At 33.2% G+C, this 19,484-nt stretch overlaps 1 protein-coding gene across 2 annotated transcripts in view; it reads right to left on the bottom strand.

Moving 5' to 3' along the window:
- The window catches only part of LOC118185069 (serine/threonine-protein kinase meng-po-like), a 259,374-nt gene that overhangs the window by 16,704 nt on the left and 223,186 nt on the right, over positions 1 to 19,484 (bottom strand). The gene's annotated exons all lie outside the window — the stretch shown is intronic.

The raw sequence follows: 19,484 nt of genomic DNA, 5'->3' as shown, positions 1-19,484 counted from the left end.
GTGAAGAAGATTGGTTTCGGATCTAAAAAAGTCATCAAAAGTATTTTGAAAAGAAAATCCAGAGATATTTGTTTTGGCCTTATCCTTTTATTCCAACAAAATAGGCATTTAATAATAATATGTAACGAAATCGTATTAAAATAAATTTGCATTCGGAAAGGAAAAAATTCTTCATAAACCAAAAACAAAATTTGTTTTACATATACGATTTTTTATTTTTTACTTTCTGACAATTAACGGCCCATACAACTAAAATATCATGGCTAGATAATTAGAAATGCGTTATAAATGAAAATCCACTTCTTCGTCTGTTATGAAATTCTTCACGTGATTGCTTCAGCAAAATCAGAACGGATCTCCTCTGATGCTGGTTTACTGGTTTTAAGAATGAATTCAGTTATTAATCACTGCTTTTGCATTTTGTTTGGCTATTATATAATTCACTGCAATGGGCTGTCAGCAATTTCAGTTAACGTTGAAACTTCCACCCACCTTCCTCATTAGGCTAATGTTTAACAAAAATGATTACCTATTTTCCTGATCAGTTCCAAGCCTTTGTTTTATTAAATCTGCATTTAGAACTATATCGTTTTTCCCAGTATCTATATGTTTCTTAAGAACAACCTCTAATATTTCACCTTTAGGGATTTGTCGAATAACAATTCACCAGTATCTTTAAACGAAATATCATCGAATTCTCCTCCACCAATAATGTGTGCCATTGTAATAATGCTGGGAAATTCAGTCTCATTGATGATGAATAATCGGGATTTGCACAATATCGCTAAACCTGTTTTCAACATGCTTTCAAAGTTACTAATTTAGTTAACATTAATCCAACTTGATTGGTACTACCATAACTTAGAATTTCTTTCAAATATCAGTCACTGTAGTATTCAGTCATTCAATTTGTCCAAACGGGTTAGAATGTTCATTTTAAATGTCACAATTGTGGCTTGGTTAAGCCGTCTAGCGGTTGTAACTTAGATATAATATTAGGTGGCAAAAATAAAATTTGTATATCTGGTGTTCCAAGATAGGATGGCCAGATACATTTTCAAGAATCAGAAGAACTATGAAGTCGTTGGACATATTTTCCTGAAGAATTTCTTCGAGACCTGTCACTGTCATATAACGTCTGACTTCAGGGACTAAACATTTGACGAACCATTTTGTAAAAATAACAGTGATTACTTAGGCTTTCTTGTTCGCCTGCAAGTGAACAGGTAGTTCACTGACATCTACAACCTTCCATTGAACATGGGCTTAGGGCCCGTTTTACCAGCAGTGATTTCACCATACGATGTTCTGAAGCATTAGAACAAAATAATATCACACGATCTTTAGCTATTTTAAACTTAGCTAATTTTTTCAATTTTTTTATTTAAATTTTTTAAAGTCAATTCCTACTTAGGTCAACAAAGAAAAAAATTAATATAATTTATTTAACATAATTTTTAATATAATTTTATATTACTTGAATTTCTTAGAAAAGGATTAACACTTTGACATTAAATTTCTTAGAAATTTATAAACAATTCAGAAGTTTCAATAATTATATGTTAAATTTTTCAGGAGAATTGACTTGTATTAATATTAGTCGATTAAAAATAAGTACATAAATAATAAGGAAACGTAATAAATAATAAATAAAATGTGTGAAAAACTGTATTAACATCAAGTGTCATCCACTACAAGTTTAAACAAATGTATTTGAACTTGAGTGGATGAATAAAAAGTATTTTATTAACGATTGAAAATTTGAACAAGATATAGGAAGAGCTAATAGTAGGAATTTAAAAAAGTAAATAAATGTGGTAAGTATAGTTATAATATTTTTGTTTAAGACGACCATTACCTATTCCAACGTCGAATATGTATTAAAGTGATCATCAAGAAAATATAATTTTGTACTGAAGTACTTTGGGGAAAGGAAAGTATTTTTTCCCTGGGAAATACATTTTGGCTTTGTACAGCATCAATTTTAAACAATTCTTGCCTAGTATATGTACTGTCTTTAACTAGATGCTAAAGTAAATTCCAGAATTCGATTAGAATTCGAAATTTAGGCCTCTTAATGTACAAACAAGCGCACTACCACAGCGCTGTCGAAATAGTTATAAGGCATTGCTAATGTTTTCAGGAATATTTGTCTTAGTGTGCTCTCGACTAACATCGCTACAAAAATAATAATTATTTATACTATTTTGAAAAGCTGAAAACGTAACATATTTTTAGTCAAAAAGCATATTTTTGATGATTTCGTTAAAGAGCATTTTTCTGACTAATTATAGTGATTATTATTCGATATAAGAACTAATTATTATTTAGAATTTTATTTTAAAAATCTTTTAGTTACTTATACATTTAGATATTTCTAAAATGTTTTAACTGATCTAGAGTAAGTTTGAAAAATATTCTTTGTCATCCAAATTTTGCCCTTGCTTTTACAAATAAAAAAATATTATTCATATTAAGATCTATCTTAAGAATAGATTAGAAGTTAAATTTTTATTAATGAAAAATTTTATATTGATTGTGCTGTGTACCACTTAATTTTATTTTCTAAGCTATGCTTAGGATCTTCAAATTCAATGTGGAATTAGTTTCGTTAGCTTTAAAAATTCTAAAAGCAAAATTCAAATGCATTAAGTTAAGGAAAAAAGAGAAAAATCGTTCGCTCAAGTATTTACGTCGAACATTAAACATTTATTTTGCAACCGTTACTCAACATTTGCGTTTCGTTTTGTGAGACACATATTCACTTTATAATTCTTTTCTTTCATTTGCTCTCTCCCTCATCCAAAAAAGGAAAGAAAAAAAGAGAGAGAGAGGGAAGCATGAATGACCTTAAAAGTAAGTACATTTAGCCTAACTGATGATGGAGAAGTAATAGTGGGTGTCGTAATTGGTTCTTACAGAAAATCACAAGCAACAAGAACAACTGAAAAAGAATTGCAGCTGTTTCACAGTCTGATGCAGTTGCCTTGACGACTCCGCTTTTACTGGATTTAGGGTTCAATAAAATATTTACAAAGGCTAGAAAGTAAAATAAGAACTTCGTGGTTAGCTTTGATAACAGTATTTTACCAACCGATACTTTTGGTTTCAGTAAATAAATATAAGAGATTTCACAGATGACTTATATCACATAGTAAATAAATGTAACAGGCTTTACAGTTGAACTTAATCGAAATACTGAAAACTTCATTCATTTAAAGCTAGGCCAGAAAGCAAACTTTGTTGCGAGATTTTATCTGAATTTCATTCATTTAATCGGTTCTTCAAGAAAAAACGTAAAAGAGGTATAATTAAGCAAAATATAGCAGGCAATCCGCCTAAGTAATCAAAATGAAAGAGGCAGTTCACATCAGTGTGAATACATTGCGCATTTCCGTCTTTCTTTTTATATTCTAAACATAAATCTTAAAAGCAAAAAATACACTGTTGCCAAACCATGAAAAATAGCATTAAGGACGATTACGTTTACGCATCCGATGAGTTGTTCTCGACATCTCCTTCCACCTTTTGATTTATGGTAGGTGGAACTTATATATAAATTAAGTTACACTATACCTAACAAGGAGACTAAACCACAATGTACTTAGTACAATAACGAAAAAAATATCTGAAAGGTTTCAGATTTCAAAATACGCCCAAAGAAGCGTTTTTTTAACATTTTGTGTGTTATCTTTATTTATTAACTATCATGTTCTTCGCACTTAAACCATAAAATTCAGTTCAAAAATCGCAAATAATTTTAAATTGAGCATATCTTTAGAATTTCCGATACACAGTCTCACGCGCTGGAGACAAATATGTTTTATCTGAACAACGTTGCCATGGCTCGCTTTGAAATCCTTGAGTTTGTTAACCAAAAATTCGTTAAAAATTTACGAAGTATGAAATCGATAATAAAACAAATTCCAAATTTCAAATTTGGACTTCTGCATGCCATATTTGCAGTAGGATTACGTCATTCGATATTCGATGTCTCTATTCGATGGCGCTGGAGATAAAAATGCTGTTTGTTTTCATACAGTGTTGCCATTCCTCGCTTTGAAATCGTTGAGTTTCTTAATAAAAAAAATTTTTAATGTCCGACAAAATATGAAATAGATAATAACACAAATTCTAAATTCCAAATTAGGGCTTCCAGATGCCCATATTTGCTGGAGGATTACGTTATTCAAAATTTGATGGTTCTATGTACCTTTTTTTTTATCATAGCATACATACAAGAAACATATCTACATTTATGTACTAGAAACATATCTACATTTATGTAGATTCTTCATTATTTAATTTCTTTAAATATAATACAGGGCTGTAATAGTTTGTGGCAACAGCTTGAAAAGTGAATCGACGCAAAATGCCAAAACGAAATTAATAGTATTAAGCTGAAGGTTTATAGTTGTCCTACCACGTTTAATTTTATTTATCTTATCATTCCCTTTAAAGTTAATGTCTTTACCAGTATAAATATTAAATTGATTTTTTGATTAGATAAAAGCAAACTCTCGTCATCCATTCTTTCTAAAGGATACAGGATGGAATCTTTCATTCGCAGGTATTTTCACCTTTGCGTCTTTAACACATATCTTGGCTCTGAAGTAGTTCAATAACTCTGATCGAATGGCTCTTACTACCTAACATATCAAATAAAGCAGGCACTCTATTTAAGCAACTAAACACAACAGGCAGCAGGCAATCCACCTAAGTAATCAAATAAAGCAGACAATCTACTTAAGTAAATCAAATAAAGTAGATAATCCATCTAAGTAAATCAAATTAAATAAGCAATCCACCTTAGTACAAAAACACTTTTTCATAACTTGATGATCAGAAAGTAAAAATATAGGACATATGAAATTATATGCATCTTCTCTTCAAAGGATTTTTGTCTTCAGTTTCATTAGACCTTCTTTATGAGTGAAAGAAATGAACTTCAAAGAATTTTAAACTTTGAACTTGTAGATTCTTTCTGACCAACTAATAAAAACCTTAATTCAGCTACTTCTAATTTCTGAACAGCTATTTCTTTCAATTTGTGATCTGGATTTCTAGAATTCTGAAATAATCGAAGCATCGAAGATTCCAGTCGAATTGTTATGCGCTTGTCCACAATTTACACAGGCCAACACTGCTTTACAAGAATGACTCAAGTGTCCCAGCCGCTGACAATTAAAACACCTTGCAACTTGAAAGTATTTTCTGAAAGCACAAGAGCTGAATCCTATAAGAATTCTTCTAAGGTCCTTAATATCCTCGTACAGATTCTGCTGTACCTTGAATTATGAACCTTGAACTATGTATTTTGCCTTATTTTATGTATTGTTTCCACTGTTTTGCCTTTTTTTTTATTTTATGCATTGTTTTACTTTCTAGTATTTTACTTCTTATTACTTTTAGTATTTGTAATCACCTATCCATTACTCTGTAAATATGTAACTGGAATTGTTCTTCACACCCGCAATGCACCCTTCTTCCATCATGCACTATCGTCTTCGTCCAGCATTTGTTTGCACTGCCCCCAGCAGTCGTCTTGAGCACAATATGTATTTATAAGTGTGTCTTTTGTTCAAGTTATTTCCGTCAGCGGGGCTACCTGGCCGATATACTAACTACCTAGTGGACCGGCTGCCTCGCTGTCGGTGGAAAGAAAGAAAGAAAGTCGAATTGTTATTTAGACAAATGACATAAGTACCATTTTTTGACAGGAGCAAATGAGGTAATTAAGGCCATTGTTCCCTTTTTTCTTTCTGTTGAAGTTTCATCTACGTTTAATTGAATTTCAGAAATATGCCAATTCTCTTCAGTCTGTTCAAGTCATGGTGGACTCTCTCATCATCTAGATCTAAGCAACACTTTAGCAGGACCACCTATAGAAGGGAAATTAGCCGGATGGTAGCTTGCAGTGACATGCTTCCATTGCTTCTTTGACTTCTGATTGCCTTCAGTCGGTTGTTAACAAAATGGTTTCCAATGATCCTTATTCTTGATCAAAAATAAAACGGTTGAAGCATCAGTCCAACAGGTGCTTGGAATTCTTTTTAAGCTCATAGCTTCTTTAAATTAAATATTCAATACTAACTGCCAAAAGTTTCAACTTAGTACTCTCAATTCTTTACATACATGCATTTCTGAAAACAGTTCTTTAAACTTCGAAATTTTCAGTAAAATTCATTTACAGTCTTGACTAAATTCCAATTCTTCACGGTAAGATCCTCAAGAGATTTAAATAACTGCTTTGCGTTTTGCAAAATTCCAAACAAACCCCCATTGCAGCCCATTAGAGTGCTCTAAATTAATAGAAGTTCTATCGTAGTCCATTAGAATGTTTTAAATTAATAGAAAGTTTTCCTAGCGGCAAATGTTTTGACATCAACTAACTCGACGAAAAGAAGAAGAAATTCTAAGGAATTCTTTTCGCACGAAATTCATGCAAATAAGGTCATTCGTACTCAACAACAAATCTGTGCTTGATAGCTTTGCCAAACTTTTCAATCAACGTTGCTCACCATAATTAAAATCAACATTCTAACTTTAAACGAATGCACTTCATAGCAATATAAAGTTGGTGGTAATAATCATCTTAATGCATTCGTTTGGAATGGCTCCAAAAAGAGAGATAATCTTTGATCATCCCATAAAAATTCAAAAGTTCGATTTTCGGTAACTTTGACTTTCGTTTTTAAACAGGAGAAGAATTAAGGGAAATTTTGGCTTTAAGAATTCTGTTAAATGGCTTTAAATTCTGTTAATTTCCACATTTACCTCTGCTTTCACGAAATTTCGCTATATTCTTCTTATTATCGCTCAGTCATTTTGATATTTTTGAATCATCTTCATCTTCTAGATATAAAGAGCTTATTTCATGATCTATTTCAATTAGCTTAGAATGATTTCTACATAAAATAGCAAAATTAGATCCAATGATTTCTTCCTTACCATTATCTTTTTTTAATAAGTCATTCAAATCATTAAAGCACTTCGCAAAATTAGCTGTTATAGATTCTTAACAAGCAATTACTTTTTCAGAATAATACGTAGTTAAGAAAACGTACCTTTAAAATGATAACGTCATATGGGTAACCATGATTCGAAATTCTAATTTGAATTTCATTTATTCAGTTAGATCTCCAGTAAAAAAAGAATAATTAATCAAAATAAAACAAGCACTCTACCTTAGCACGAAAACATGATATATTTCAGCCTTTCTTTGTGTATTCTAAACATAAATCTTAAAACTAAAAAATCTGATGTGTACACCACATGGCTTCCTTACACGGAATATTAAATTATACGCATTTTTTCTTGCATTTCATTTAAACTTATTAGAATTAAATTCAAATCTACATCGTCGATAGCGCATAAACCACAATAGAATAAATGCATTCTTTAAAATTCACTATATTTGTTTACCATAGCGACACTCAGGCGCTAGGTTCACTTAAAAGCGTTATATTTCGTTCATATTATAACTATGTACATGTCCATGTCGTAATGCAATTAAGAAGCGATCGGCCTAGTGCGGCCTTTACCAATATATTATAAATAGGGTATATATTATAACTCAGAATGTACAAAATTTATATCATTTGAAGAATTATCTAATCGTTGCCACATGTTCTATTCAAATACGATAATAAATCTAGAACGATGTATAAAAGAAATTAAGCAAACAAAACAAAAAAGAACAGTTTTTCACAGACAATTCAGTATTTCTCATTCAATTCATTCAGTTCTCATTTCGCAACAAGGCATAAGTACATAAAAACTCAAAATATCTATATTAAAAATTAGGAAGTAAATCTTAAACACTTATTTCCTGGAATAAATTCCGGAATTGATTAAGCATGATTTAATTCGAAATAATAAAGAAGGCGTTATCTTTGTTGTTGCTAAGCTTAGTTTCTCTAGACTGGCAGCAAATCCGTTATTTCCGTGCGAAGAGTCAAATGTAAATAAACATGGCAGCCATCGCAAAAATAATTAGGCTTAGCCGCACTTAAACAACTTTAAATTGTTGATAACTCTAAAAATGTTGCATGCAGATTTACTAAAGGCATAAACACCTTAACCGGAAGATAAGAACAACACAATTCAATCTTTTTAGAGCAAAAAATGCACAATTTACAAACATATAAGAGTAAAGAAACTGAGATCAGTGAGCCGGGTAAAAGAGTGAATATATATAAATATATTTATATACGTTTGGTGCGGCCGATTGCAACAAAAATATGAGGTGCATATCTACATGTTATAGCAGTCCTATATACAAAATGTCAACGTTCTGAGGCTACTTATTTTCGAGTTATGCGAGATACGTACGTACGTGTGTATAGGCGCCCGAAAAATTCTCTTCAGAATTCATTTTAAAGTTTTATAAGTTTTTTTGGAGGAAAAGAGTCTTTTATTCTGTCCTTACGTACATATGTCACGCAAAAACATCGTTAAATTTCATTCGATAGCGGTCAAAATGGATATTTTCGCTGAAATATGATGCCTGAAACTTTTCTGAATTGCAATACTTCCTTTTTACTTCGTACAAGGAAATAAAAATACAGTGTTACCAAACCGTTAAAAATAACTTTAAGGAAAATTGCCGTTCAGTTACTCGCGACAAACTTAACCGGCAGAAATTTTGAACCAACTCTTCACCGATTTCGAGGCAGATCCTTTTCATTTCAGGGAAAGAAAAAGTGCAGAACAGAGACAAGTAACAGCAGGTTTATAGGAAAATCAACGGTGTTCAATGGCTAGAGCATGGTTTCTTAACCTGAGGGTCGCGACCCCAAAGGGGGTCGCAGGACCTGCAGCAGGGGATCGCCAAATTTTTAGCAGTTTTGATATTTCTTTAACTTATTATAATAATTTTACAATTACCAAATATTTTTACACTATCTGAAAATAGATAAAGCTAAGACAATACAGACAAAGAAAAAAACGAAAACGTTTCGACGCATTCTTTTTATAATATAAACATTCATTTTCCTTGCTTTGCACGTTACTCTGTCATTTCGTCTGTTATTTATTTAAAATTTTCACATTGTTCCATGTCTTAAAATTAGAAATTAAAGTTAATGACCTAAAAGTGCAATAGTATATTACAGCACAAGTGAAAAAAATTGACAGTTTCACTCATGCGTGTATCGGATTTGCGCAATACTTATGGGCTCCCACAAAATTTTTCTAAATATTACGGGGTCCTGGGGGTAGCAAAAAAATCTCAGTGATAAAAGGTGGTCACGATTGGAAAAGTTTAAGAAACCCTAGGCTTAGACCAAAGAGGAAATGAACGTGGCGCCAATTGTGGAGGAAAGCAGTAATGAAACATGAAAAAGCTAAATTATTTTAAGTTTCGTAGCGCTAGAAAGAATGCGATCGGAATTAAAGTAAAGAAGGCAGAATTCTGTATTTTCGGAACTCTTCAAAGAAATCCAGTTCATCAACTGAAAAGAAAACATGTGTTACGAATTTGGTATTTAAAAAGCTAATGTTAGTTCAATTATAAATTAAATGGTTTTATTTCCCGCGCAGTGCAGCGCGTGAGGAATATTAAAAGAAAGATAAGCCGGAAAATTGAAAATACAAGAGCGCGTGCATTAAACATTTAATAAATATCTCTTTTTGATTTCTAGAAAGTACTAGAAAATTCTCGCGCTCGATTTTAAAATCTTATAAAAGGAGGAAAACATCTCAGTTCGTAGTAGTTACTTAGTTTGTTGTTTTTTAGAAAACTGCTCTTGTTGACTTTAGCGAATTCGCGGATTAGCTTTCTTTAGCTGTATTGAATTAAGTTCTTTTGAACGTTTGAGTTGTTAGAAGATAACTACTGTGATATATTGTGATACTGCATGATTATTTGAGGACATTTAATCATATTTGTTGTGATAATAATAAATTTTTGTTCATTTTTCATCGGACTTGTGCATTCATTTCGTAACGAACCCGTACGCACGCAACACATGGTTAATTTTGATGAATCAAAGTCAAAATTGTGTTTAAGGGACAAACTATCGTTAGCTGTTGAAGTTTTGTTTATTTCTTCTTTTTGAATGGAGGATTCTTTTACTTTAAGACAAAAATTATAATCTTTTTTCTCACAAAATTATAATGCTCTCTTTATTTCGGCCCTACAAAATTGTCAAGAAATAAATTTTACTTTTAATTGGCAGGAGAAAGGGACACCAGTTACTGCATATCGCAAGTTTTATTTACATCAAAAACCATATTAGCATATCTTCTTTTAATAATTTTGGGCCTTTTTTGATCAAGTTAAAATTATCAAGAGAAATATTAGAAACGAATTAAATTAGTTCCACTTACTCCACTGAACTGCACGCAGCATTTTTCTGTGGAAAAAATAAATCCTTCCAAAATGTAAACTCTAAGCTAGATCTAAACTAAAACGCTTAGAAGCAAAATATTCTGAGTCCAAAAAGTCCATGACATCTATTTCGCGATTAATGCACTGACAGCTTTAATTGCTCCAGTTTAATTCGACACTTTTAAAAGCCAATGCTTTTTGTATTAGAATTTTATCTGACAGCTAAGAGCTATTTAAAAGAAAGCTAAGAAAAGTTGTTTTATTAGTTTCTTTTATTTGATTACGGCAAAGCACACGAGGGCTCTCTGCCTGGGGGGGGGGGGAGGGGATGCCTTCGTGAAGGACTTTCTGTAGAAAACTGGCTCGTATACACGTTACACATGGGGAAAAACTCGAAAATGCTCATCCAGCTAGCCCGCTCGCCAGAATTCAAATCCCTGACCGAACTACCAGTGTTCAGCGGCTTTACCGTCCGCCCGCTGGTGGGCACTTGTTTGTTAGAGGAACCTAAGAAGTAAGCAATACAAACATATTAATACATATGTTTGTATTGCTATATTGTTGCTTGATTGTGTCTTAAAATTTAAATTCCTATTAAGAAGAAAAAAATTGTTTTTGCAAGAACACAAAACAATAATCTTTCGTCCAGCATCTTATCAGTTAAACTTCAATTTCAATAGTTCTCAAATGACGTTTATTATGCAACTCCTTAAAAAAAGCCATAGCGTAGGAGAAACGTAAAACACAAACAGAGTAGTTCTATTCCAGGTAGTTTTGAAGAAAAGGACTCTCATTGACGATGTAATAAAAAATAACAGAAGAAAGGGAAACAAAGAAGGAGCTAAAACATTTTCCTGGCTTTATATATGACAATGAGAATTCAGATCTATTAAATCCTGTGAGAAAAATAACTACTTTGAAGTAATGAATTAGGAAATATAATATTTGTTTAAAATAACGAGTTTCCCAGCTTCAGGATTACGCATATGTTTGGTTTGAACATTATTGATCGAAATTATAATATAGTAACGAGCATTCATTTAGTTTCTGATGAATCAGCAAAATCAATTTTCATCATCAGAAATTTGATGTATTGAACATTATGGTAGAACAATTGGCAGATTTCTTAAAGCACGTAGAGTTCAAAGATAGAATATTGTTACGGATTTGGTATTTAAATAGCTTATGTTAGTTGAATTGTAAATTAAATGGTTTTATTTCCCGCGCAGTGCAGCGCGTGACGAATATTAAAAGAAAGCTAAGCCGGAAAATTGAAAATACAAGAGCGCGTGCATTTAACATTTAATAAACATCTCTTTTTGATTTCGAGAAAGTTCCAGAAAGTTCTCGCCCGCGATTTAAAAATCTTATAAAAAGGAGGAAAACCTCTCAATTCAGTTATGGACAGTTCACGGGAGGGTGACCCCCCACGTGACTACCACTGTCCAATCTGTGTTTTATAGCAAGGATGAATTTGAATATTTTGTTTAGCTAATCTGTTGCACTTAGTTGTGCCATTTGTCTTCATTTAGATCGCGATATTAGTTTAATTATTCCAATCTGGATAACCTGTTTCAAAACTTGATAATTATTAATATATCCAATATTTCTCATTGCACGCGTAAGCTGCTTTGCTCGGAGTCTGAACTTGGGTGGGTGACCACCCACGTGACAGGCTCCTGCCAATCATCTCCCTCCACTCCACCTACATTTCACAAAATTTGACAAGTTTCGCCTAGTTGGCGCGGCTTAAATCGCCTTAATTAAAAACTTAAGTACCAACGCCTTAGGGCAATTTACCAACAGGAGACGGTTAAAGTAGCGGTTGGCTACTAATTGCCGCCTAGCCATTGACTCGATTTCGATTTCGATTCAGTTAGCCAGTGATTTTAGTTAGCTTGTTGTTGTTTTAAGAGTTTGTTTAGAAAACTGCTCTTGTTGATTGTAGCGAATTCACGGATTAGCTTTCTTTAGCTGTTCTGAATTAAGTTCTATTGAACGTTTGAGTAGTTGAAAGATAATAACTACTGTGAGATATTGTAGTACTGAACGATAATTATGAGGAAATTTAAGCATATTTGTTGTGATAATAATAAATCTTGATCATTTTTCCTCGGACTTGTGCATTCATTTCGTGACGAACCCGTACGCACGCAACAATATATTGAAAAGCATAAAACATATCTTTGGCACACTAAAAATTCCTTATTTAAAGTGTCTTCTGTTTCAGTGCAGCTAAACATGATAAAGGCTTCCCTCGCTTGAGCTTATGGACGCCAACCAACGCTCGCTTTAAAAAAAAAAAACCCATATATTGGCTACAAAGGTAGAAGTGCACTTTGATCTTACAGTACAATATGCATTGTCTGCAACGCAGACCTCAGTTTGACCCATGTGATAAAATCTGTTATTTTAAGGGTCACTTACTGACTTCATCGATGCCGAGGTAGCAATGGCTGAAAACAGAGTGGGGGATTTAAAATTTGTACTACTATTTAACAGTGTTAATCCTTTTTTTTAACAGTGTTAACCCTTTTTTTTTACTCCGCTTTCTAGTGAGGGTGGTAATTTGTGTTTGTTTGGGCAATTTATTTTAAAACAATTGCTTGAAGATCATTTGCCTCCCTCCCCCTTCGCGGTCATACCTCGTGTCATCATCACAGAACAGCATTTATTTCCTCCACCTCGTTTGAGACTGTAATTCAAGTCAGCCTTCATTCGCGTGCTTTTTATGAAGCGAAACATGCTATACGGAAATAAAATGGAGAAAAAAGTTTAGCGACTCGACCTTTTTTCTGCAGCTTATTGTTCCCACAGTTACGACTCAAATCGGGCGACAGAAAATAACCTTCAGTTTCTTATTTTAAAGAGGGCCCACCAGCGGCCGAGCGGTAAAGTCGCTGAACACTGGTAGTTCGGTCCGAGGTTCGAATCCCGCGAACGGGCTGGCTGCATGGGTGTTTTCGTGGTTTTCCCCATGTGTAACGTGCATACGAGCCAGTTCCCTTAGAAAGTCCTCCACGAAAGGCATCCCTCCTCTTAGGCAGATAGCCCTAGTGTGCTTTGCCATAATTAAATACACCAACACCACCACCTTATTTTAAAGAGGCTATATGAGATGACAAAGCAAAGCGAGTTAACCCGTAAGCTTATAGAATTCCATCTGATAAAATCTGCTATTTTATTCTCTTATGGAATTTTATTAATTCTCTTATGGAATAAAATCTGCCATTTTGGACTATAATTTTCGTTAAATTTCGTAGAAAATGGTATTGTACTTTCAAATACTCATCTTGTTCTCAGCCACTCTTGGTTCGAATTGTATACAGATGCGATTTTCATTTCAAGGAAAGGCATTATAAAATGTGAGTTACAAAGTGGGAACTAAAATTCCGAAAACGAGACAGCATGTTCACACTTCATTGATATCCAGTACATACAGGTAATATGTTTTTTCGTATACACTCCTGCAGAAATCTAAGCATGTTTTATTAAGTTCATCTCAGCAAATTATTTGAAAAGCCTTTAAAAACTACCATTCTGTTTTCTCATTGCGTGATGAGTTTTATTTAATAATTAAGTGCAGTGAAAGTGAAATAAATACCTAAAATTCCAAAGCGCATTCAATCAACGCTTACAGATCACATTCAAAGAGAATCTAATATATAATTTTTGCAAGGGTCAAGAGCACTGATGGAGGGGGAAAATGACTGAAGCGGCGAAACTATTAAACACACGATTAAAACCTAATTCTCATAAAAATGAAATCAATGCTTTGTGTTCTTTCATCCCACGAAAATTCGACTTTTTTCCTCCTTGTTAGGTCTTAATAAGAAAGAAAGAGTAGTAGCATTTAAAAGAAGACGTTCTTTTTCTTGCATTTTTTTACCTCTCTTGATGAAGACAGAAAAAGAACATAAGAAGGAACAGATTGAAAAACTTGTTCTACTCCTTTTTTTTATTAAGAAACGAAAGGCGGGTAAGAAGAAAAGACAGAAAAAAAAAAGAAAGTGTAATCTGATCCTTCAAATTCCAATCAAATACTTTCAGGAGATTTTATTTTGATTTCTAGCTGACGGAAAATTGCAGTGTAGTGTTTTGGCGTCGCTAAAGAATTCGCCACATTTCAACGCAAGTAAAAGATTGTTGCCATCTTCTATCTATCCAACTTTTAAATGAACCTTCATCGCTTACCCAGATATAATGATTATAACAAAGAAAACAAAATATTTTGTTTAGTTTATCAAAGCTTTACTAGCAATAGGAACATACAAAGCTGGCAGTTTTATTTTAAAAATACTATTCAGATAATAAAATCAGAAATAAAATTTATTTTTTCTTTAAAAATCTTGATTTTTTAGTAGCTCAGAGGGATACTATTATTCTTACCTACTAGTTTTTATCAAAGTAAAAATTAAAAACTGTTGCTGGTCGAGACGCATAGACAGTTTACTTTCAAAATATAAAAAGGCTTTGTTCATCAGCGTAGCGAATTCGATAATTGAAAAAATAATTTTATCCGTGCTTCTTAAAGCGTAGCAGTTTATAACCATGATTAATACAGGTTTCTAAATTTAGTTAATATAATTAAGATACAATAACACGCCGAACAAATATTAATTTAGAAGTCAAACAACAAAAATCAGCGTTATATTTTCAAATTTTCCCAGGACTAGTTTCGATGGTTTTACCGAACCATCATCCTCAGCTGCAAAAGCGAAAAATGAACGAGATAAGATATAATGATTAAATAAGTTAAGAAAGCCTAGGAAGGAGTCAAGCTACTGGCGTTATCTGTTGATGAAATCAGAAAGTAAAACATAATTTCTTTAAAGGCTGAAGGGAAAGATGGATTGGAATTAGAGTCGTTAACTAGAACAGACAGATTTTTTTTTAATGTGAAATGCCTCTAGAAAATTCAGTTAACCAATGGAAAGTGTTTTTTGGATAATTTTATCAGCAGAAAAATTGAAAGTGTGATTTTCGGACCAACAATGCTGGGCAACAAAAGACTTCTGTGTTTCCTTTTTTTTTTTTTCTTTTTTTTTTTAAATATGCCTCATGTTCCTTAACGCGAAATTTTAAGGCTCTCTTAGTTTGGTCAATGTAAATTAAACCACACTGGCAAGGAATCCTGTAAATACCTCAGGAATTCCTATCCGGAATGGGGGTCCTTGATTATGGAACTCGGAATTTTATTGATGAGAGAATAAACACCCAAAAGTTAAACTTCTGTAAAATGCGTGCAACTTTATAGCTAATTGATGGAAAGAAGGGAATGACAACATAATTTTTATAATCTCCTAAAACAAGAATGTGCCTTCTGGTGTGTTGAGATGAGAATTTTTTAATTGCTTAATTAATAATGTTGGGTGAAAAGCCCCTGTCAATAGCTACTGCTTTTAAATAATTTAGTTCTTCATCAAGAGATAGTTTGGAGGAGCAAACGTGAAGAACACAGAAAACATAGGAATAAAATGAAGCTAACTTTTGTTTAGTCGGATGACATGATTTAAAGTGTGGTGGAAGGCAAACCGATGAAGGTTTACGGTAAACCGTAGTACTGAAGTTGGATGTGTTACGTGTGACCAGAATGTCGAGAAACCGAAGAGAATTGCAAGTCTCAAGTTCAAAAGTGAACTGAATAGCAGGATGAATGGAATTCATTGTTGAAAGAACTTTATTTAAATCATCTTTATTACCTTCAAACAGGGTAAACGTATCGTCTACGTAGCGGAACCATACCGGGAAATTTAAAGTTTCAAACAATTTTGATTCATAATAATGCATGTAGTTATCAGGCAGGATGGGACTGAGGGGGCTTCCCATGGCTAATCCCTCAGTTTGCATGTAATATTTATTTTGGAAAACAAAATGCGTTTGTTTCAAACAGAGTGAGGGAAATTAGCTCATCAATTTCGATACAAGAAAAATGAAATTCGCCGAGCCTGGTTTCTAGACATCTTAATGCACCCTCCATTGGAACATTGGTGAATAATGATTTTACATCAAAAGAAATCATGAGTAAATTTCTAGGAGAAATGTTTTTAACCTTTTTTACAAACTCTATTGAATTTTTTATGGTGTAAATGTTGTCTAATAGAATTAAAAATCTAGAAACTAAATATTTAGCTAACGGATACGAGGCAGTGCCTAAATTTGTTACAATAGAGCGAAAAGGAATACCACTTTTATGAATTTTGGGAAGAGCATATAATCTGGCACAATTCGCAACAGATGGGGTAAGTCAAGCTATCTGTTGCGAATGTTTTAAGTTGCTTGAAGGAATTTGTGAAGATTTGATCGCAGTTTTTATTTTTGATAGATCCGAAGGTGAACGATCTTTAGGGATCCGATTATATGATCCTTCGTTTAAGAGTTTAGTGACACCATCGATGTAAGTGTTCTTATCCATGACGACTATCTGGCCACTTTTGTCGGCCTTTGAAATGATAATATCCGGGTTAGAATGAATTTCGCGCATTGTAGCTCTTTCTCTCGCAGTTAGATTTGGTTTCAAAGTTTTATTATTGAATTTCACATTATGAGCGATAAGATGCCTAATCATCTCTTTCTGTGAACCTGAAACTTTACTGAACTTGAAAGCTTTTTCGATAGGAGCCAAAATCTTTGAAATCGACGGTTTAGAGGTTTGTGAGAAGTTAAAATTATATTTTAGAATTCTCTCTTGTTCTTCTGATAAACTAACACTAGAAATATTAACTATTGGCTTAATGTTTACAATTGGAAGATTTTTTTGAACTACTTGAACTGGAAGACTGTAAAAGAAGTTTTTCGAATTTACTGCATTCTCCGTTCTAGACCAAGACTTTTGTTGAAGGGCAGTGAATTTTGGATATGAACCGGCAGGCCAAGCGACTGGCAGGTAACATTTAGACGACCAATCTCGCCGTATGGCGATTAGTGCCAATGTCTTCAAGGTGCGGGGAAGGGGGTTGAACCTGCGGAACTGATATGAGGGTGCACTGGTCGTGTAGTGCCGGCACCTAAGCATGGCAAAGCACGTAAAAAGAGAACTAGTTATAATATGGAAAAAGGTAAAGCATTACTTTTATTTGCACAATATTTAAAATTCTTCCACTAAATCGTGATGTGAGATTTTCAAAATGAAAGTTTTTAAAATATTTTTTAATTAAAATAAAATTCCCAAATATGCGGATTAACTTGGACCCAAGAGTTATTCAAAAATTTGGAAAACTGGATTTTCATTTTCCCGTCTAAAGCCAGCTACATATTTATTATAACGTGAAGGGACAGTTTATTTGATTTATTTATTGCTTACTACTAATTTTTATGCATGTTTCGAACATTCTGTGATATTGTTGTCCCGTATCTTAGTTGTCTGACAGTAATATCAGAATAAGTGCATGAAATTCATCGTGGCAAGGAGTGCAAGATTGCGCCTGTCGTTGGCAAGAGCATTGAGCACCATACAGGTGACAGTAAGACTTCGCTCAGTTCTGCCCCTAATTTTGATGGAGAGCACCCCAGGGGAAGGAGTCCGAGGGTCTCCCACCCCTCTTCCTTACCATCAACCTCTGGAGAGAACTTTCGGTTCGTCATATATTAAGAGTGCCCCATGCCGCAAAGACACTACGCATTTACAAGCATCCATGCCTTCTTGGGAATTTAAACCCGGGTCTTCGGTACCGTAGTAAGGTCCCTTAACCAGTATACCCGTCTGGATGGCTCGTTTAAAATGGTTTAAATTGAAAAGTATCAAAATAATAAGACGTATATTTATTTTTAAATTTCGCATTTTGTTTCTTTATAAGATTTGTTGCGGTATAATCAGGAAAATAAAGGAAATATTTTATACCGTTTAGACTAGCAACAGATTGGCTTCTTGTCTCGGATGCAATCCAAGGAAAATACTAAAAAAAAAAAAAAAAAAAAAAAAAAGTTGGTAAAAATTAGTTGGCATACATGTAATGGATTTATTAACTGTAGAGTTATTTATTTTGATATGTGCTTAAGTATACGTAGAATAAGTAATGTTTTTATTTCGATGAAATGCATGAAAGCATTGAAGCATGATTTGTGAAAGTATGCCTATGATTATTAAATGTAGTTAAAAGTTTTTAAGCGATCGTCAACTTGGTCATTTCCAGCACTATTCAGCGATTGAAAACAAGCGGAAGCTACGGAAAATGTATACACATCGCCAAATCACGTCCATATCATTCCAAAACTTACTAATTTATTTTACAAAAGAAAATCTTATATGAAATCAGTTATCGTATAATACTACTAATATAAATTATAACTATTAAATATAAATATAAATTTAAATTATAATATAAATAAAATGACATATAAATTAAATAAAGGAGTTCAAAGTAATAAGTAGCATAAATAAACAAAATTTTCTCCCTCTCTACAGTTTCGTTAGTGCTCAATTCAGCTTATCCAAACATTGCTATTATGATATTGGTGAACACAGCAGAAGTAGAACTGCTTGACGTAGAAGTTGTGGTGCCGATCGAAATAAGAGATATGGGATTCGAAACTGGGTTTTTCCGCGGCTCCGGAAAGAACGGAAGGGAAGCTGCGTCATTCACGAAATTGTTACGAAAGAAAATTTCAGAGAAATTTTAAGAAAAAAAAATTCTAAGAAATCCAAATTAGAGCGTTCCGAGAATTGAATTAGAAATTAGAATTAGAATTCAAACATTTTTTTCTGAAATGAATTTTATTTCTGATTCTACAGATTAACTAAAATCGCACTGACGGTAATTTTTACGCAAAGGAAAATATTATGTATAAAATAATAAAATATGAATTCCTTTTTCGGGCCAACATGTGTCCGAAGGGTAAAGTCGCTGAACACCAGTAGTTCTACCCGGGCTCGAATCCCGACGAATGGGTTCACTGCATATGCGTTTTCCCAGTTGTCCTTACATGTAGGGTACACATGTGCACCACGTGTAATCATGAGCCAGTCCTCCATTGCGTAGATACCCCTTATTTACTTTGATATCATTAGCCAAACCAATCGACCCCTGTTAAAACCACGGTGAAAAGGCTCGCTGCAGGAAAATGTTCATTGTTTTTTATTATATATAACGTGTAAAAAAGAGCTAGGTTTCCTTAAAAAAGAGCTTCACGAAAGCACCATTTCTCTTAGGCG

The sequence above is a fragment of the Stegodyphus dumicola genome, chromosome 8 (genome assembly GCF_044657685.1).
Source record: "Stegodyphus dumicola isolate Sdum_Otavi_A_Nest chromosome 8, ASM4465768v1".
Taxonomy (NCBI): Eukaryota; Metazoa; Arthropoda; class Arachnida; order Araneae; family Eresidae; genus Stegodyphus; species Stegodyphus dumicola.
The sequence above is the reverse complement of the archived record's forward strand: the minus strand, read 5'-3'. Positions and strand labels throughout refer to the sequence as shown.